Genomic DNA, 4,553 nt, shown 5'->3' on the forward strand with positions numbered 1-4,553 from the left:
AAATGCTAAAAATCCAAATGTGATAATGTACAAGAAAACTAAACAACATAACTTCATTTTTACATTCAACAAGCTCTAAATTGCCTTTACAAAGATTTCAGACCCAGAATAGTTAAGGGAATAGATAACATCGATGATTGATAGATAGATAGATAGATAGATAGATAGATAGAGATAGAGATAGAGATAGATATATAGATAGAGATAGAGATATATTTAAATATATTTAAATGTTAAATGGGATACTCTTTAAATATTATGACTTAATATGTATATAAAGTGTATATATATGACTTAAATATAAATAAATATATATATATGTATATATATATATACATATATATATATTTAAAGTACATAACATTTGTAAATGAGATCAAAAAAGAAAAAATTAAAGGGGCGCCTGGGTGGCTCAGTCGGTTAAGCATCTGACTTCGGCTCAGGTCATGATCTCATGGTTCGTGGGTTCGAGCCCCACGTCAGGCTCTGTGCCAACAGCTCGGAGCCTGGAGCCTGCTTCAGATTCTGTGTCTCCCTCTCTCTCTGCTCCTCCCCCACTCATGCTCTGCCTCCGTCTCTCAAAAATAAATAAACATTGAAAAATAATTTTAAAAACATATGGGCTTAAAATAAAATAGAATAAGTCTTAGCACTGACCCTATAGTGGCAATGCCTGCATCAAAATCATTAAGTATGTGGATTCTGCAGTGAAATTGCCTAGATTTGAATTCTGGCAGTGCCATTTATTAAGTGTGTGACTTGCATTCAATTACTTAGTCTTTTTTACCCTCAGTTTCTCCAACTGTAATAATAGTACCTACTCCATGCATTGCAAATGCCTACATACAAATTAAGGTGTCCAGTATTTACTTAGCACTCAATAACTATTAGTTATTAGTTGTGATTGTGATAACTAACCGAACTGTGGATCTCAGATAGTGAATTTAACCTTTCTTAGTGTTCACTTCTTTCATCTATATACGATGGAGATAATAATCTTGTAGGATTTGTATGAGGATTAAGTGAGAGTATATATTTATAACACTAGCATATAGTAGTAGATATACCTCGGCGCTTTTAGAATTAGTGTTTAGTGTTCTTGGAGGTCTGCACATGTCTTATATCTTAAGCCATGTCCTACCTATTCCAGGTTCTCAAACTGGACCATGAAAATCAACACAGAAGTTTATAATCAGGATTCTGAAGTGTTGGGATGCCAAAGTAGAATGTTCAGTCAATGTTAGGGCAAGCTCTGAGGACAAAATAGATAGGACACAGTGATACAAGGCAACTGAGACAAACCTGACCCTAGTTTTTAGAAGCATCCTTGGCTGTTCCTGGCCAAAGAGGAAACAACACAGGGTTTTCCCTTGGCCTTGAGGTCAAGTTCATTAACATATTCATTTGTTCATACATTGGACAGGCATTGACTGTACCCAGTGTGTCAGACACTGGGCTGGGTCCTGGAGTCACTGTGGTGCATGAAGCAAGTACTAATTAAGTCTATGTAGAGTTTAAAGGTTGCTACAACACACCTCATTACAGTTGCCAAGTTCTGATGCTATTTTTTTTGAAGCGTGAAAATCATTTAAAAAGAAGTAAGATAAATAATATTAACATCTAATTAACATCTAACAAATATTAACATCTAATAATTGTTGAACACAGCCTATGTGTTGGAAATTCTTAATTCTTTACACATAACTTCTAATGTTCACAATAATCCCCAAAAGTGGGCACTATTGTTACCCCGAATTTACAGTTGAAGCAGCAACTGGGGGACAGAGTTGCCAAGTCATTTGTCCAAAATAATGGAGCTGGCAGAGAAGAGCTAGGGTCCACAGCCAGGCAGCCTAACACCTAAATTAATGTTCTTATCTGCATTTTTTCTAGTTATTTTGCAGTTTTCAAGAGCTTCGTCATTTCAATGATCATTAGAAAGACAGAAGAAACAATGAGCTTGTAAATTTTGGCCATTTAGAAAAACACTAATTCATCTATCAAAAAAGTAAAAAACTGAAAAATTTTGTTTTATTTGCTTGCATAAGTTGCAGATTATGTTGGATGCCATAAGGAGGTGGTGCTAGGAAATGTTTCCATTTTCATGAAAATATTTCTGTATGATTTATCTACAACCTAAAATGTACTAGATATTTTTCTAGAAATTGTGTAGAATTTCAATTTCTACTGCTAAAATGTCATTTTTTATTCTAATTATGCTCAGAATTATAAATTATCAGTTTAATAGTTCTTTCGTAAGTTGCATCTTCTTAGGCTATACATACTAATATCAAAATACAATTTGTGTGGTGCTTGGGTGGCTCAGTTGGTTGAGCGTCTGACTTCAGCCTAGGCCATGATCTCATTGTTCCTGAGTTCAAGCCCTGCATCGGGCTCTGGGCTGACAGCTCAAAGCCTGGAGCCTGTTTCGGATTCTGTGGGTCTCCCTCCCTCTCTGACCCTCCCCCACTCATGCTCTGTCTCTCTTTCTCTCAAAAATAAATAAAACATTTAAAAATTTTTTTAATAAAAAAATAAAATTTGTGTTTTTTTTTAGGTCAGAAACACATTTGTTTCGTGTGTTTGCTCCTTTGCTGATGTAGCTGAATGAGCTCAAAATGACTAGGACCAGTCATTAAACTCAGGTTGTTTAGAATGTTTATCTAATAAGATATATGACTTAAATATTATAGTAATATAAAAAACACCTCATATTCATATAGTGTTTACACTTGCCACAGCATTTTAAATGCATTATTATCTGTAGATTTGAAGCTTTAGCTAGAGTAGCATATTAGCACATTCCCAGTCATAAGCTGGGCTGGAATGAGCTCCTTGTTATCTTATAGTATCCAGCGGCCAATATTTTAGGTTTGCAATACAGCTTCAAAAGGACCTCCGATGTCACTGATAAAACCAGAGATGATAACGTCCTATGTTCAATGTTTTATCTGTAGCAATTTTATTGACTAGCTTCTATTCATCTTATTCCTTATAACATCCCAGTGCTTCCTTCCAGCATTTATTAGCCTATGCTGAGAATGTGGAAGGTGAGACGAGATAAAACACATGCCAACTGTCACCAGGTTGGACCACCACCAACCAGGCAGTCAAGTTGCACCTGAATGTTTATAGAGATCATCATTAGTCATGAAGTAATCTTGCATGATAAATTATTCCCCGTGGGACCTTCTGAAATGCATACCCCTGCTATTGCGGAGCAAGACACCTGCTTTGCAGTATAAGGGAATGCCAAATTGAAAAATGGATGAGAATGGTAGGGAAACATTTGACAGAAAACAGACCTGGAGTAATAAGCCTTTTATACTTTGAAATACAGGTCTTCAGCCTTTAATTCTTGCTTTTCCTACACTGTCATATTAGAATCGTGTCTTTAGCTACATTTTGATTTAAGATGATTATGGATTCTTTTTTTCTGCTCTAAATTCAGAAAACACATTTAAATTTTTTAAAACTTCTGCCTTCCCCAGACACACCACCACCGCCCATTACCCACGAGATCTGCAGATTTTCCCTTCTACATTCTGGGGCTTTTCTGTCATGTAAAATAGACTTGGTAATCTTTCTTTCTGTACTTCTCACAGAATTCACGTGACACTCAGGCAATATAATATGTTGTTGAAAGATGCTGAAATGAAAGGAAATGGTCGAATAAACTACAACTCTATATCCTTTTATGCAGGTGTTTAGAGATAATCTTGGTTGACCAGGATTTCAGATTCTCTCTTACTCTGTCAGCAAAACCTTTGTGCTGACCAACTCTTCTGTTTATTTTGACCTGTTTTTCTGTAGAACTGAAGTCATGAGGCACTCTGTTTGTGCCTCACTTTGAATCCATTATAGCTACCAACACTGGGATCTATGGTATACTTGCATTCCAGATTTGAAACTAAAAGATAACCCTGACATTTTATGAAGTCAATTTCATTCATTAGGCAAATTGCCACATTTGAGAACAAGCAAATTAAGCATTTTCATCTGTCTTTTGGCTTCTCTGAGTGCTGTAATCACCATGGATTGTGTCATGGATCGGATTCAAAGCCTTGTAATTGTATGTCAGTGGGCGACATGACGTGGAGCATTCTCCTGGGGCTCCTTCCCTGCCCACCTTCAGCTACGCATTCTCCCTGGACATACCGTGACTTCTGATATACAATAAGGATCATTTGGAAGCATTGTTCTTTCAAGCCTCTTAGACCATATCCAATTTGGAGGATCTTGCTGTCCCCATCTTAAGCTGAAGTAATAATAATACACAGTAAAAGTAATGAATAGTTGCCTATTGTTTGTCAGAACTGTGTGGCAAAGAAACACTCTGCATGTGGACCCCTTCCAGGAAACTCAAATTTGTATTATTAATCCTTGTTGTAAATTGCTACCATCTATGGAAATTGCTACGGTGCAAAATACAAAAATATATTTCCTTTGTTAAAAACCTAATTGATTCATTTAGAGCTTTCTTTTGTTAATCTACCAAATCACAGCTACTAAATATTGCATGTTATAGCCATAGATACAGTCATTATTAACAT

General features: G+C 36.0%; 1 non-coding gene across 1 annotated transcript; it reads left to right on the forward strand.

The window, feature by feature from the left end:
* Positions 1-401: 401 nt before the first annotated feature.
* On the forward strand, positions 402-486 carry TRNAR-UCG (transfer RNA arginine (anticodon UCG)). The gene has a single exon. It is a non-coding gene; the product is annotated as a tRNA-Arg (tRNA).
* The last annotated feature ends 4,067 nt before the right edge of the window (positions 487-4,553 follow it).

This window comes from Panthera pardus, unplaced genomic scaffold, assembly GCF_024362965.1.
Source record: "Panthera pardus isolate Hobbes unplaced genomic scaffold, ASM2436296v1 HiC_scaffold_2, whole genome shotgun sequence".
Taxonomy (NCBI): domain Eukaryota; kingdom Metazoa; phylum Chordata; class Mammalia; order Carnivora; family Felidae; genus Panthera; species Panthera pardus.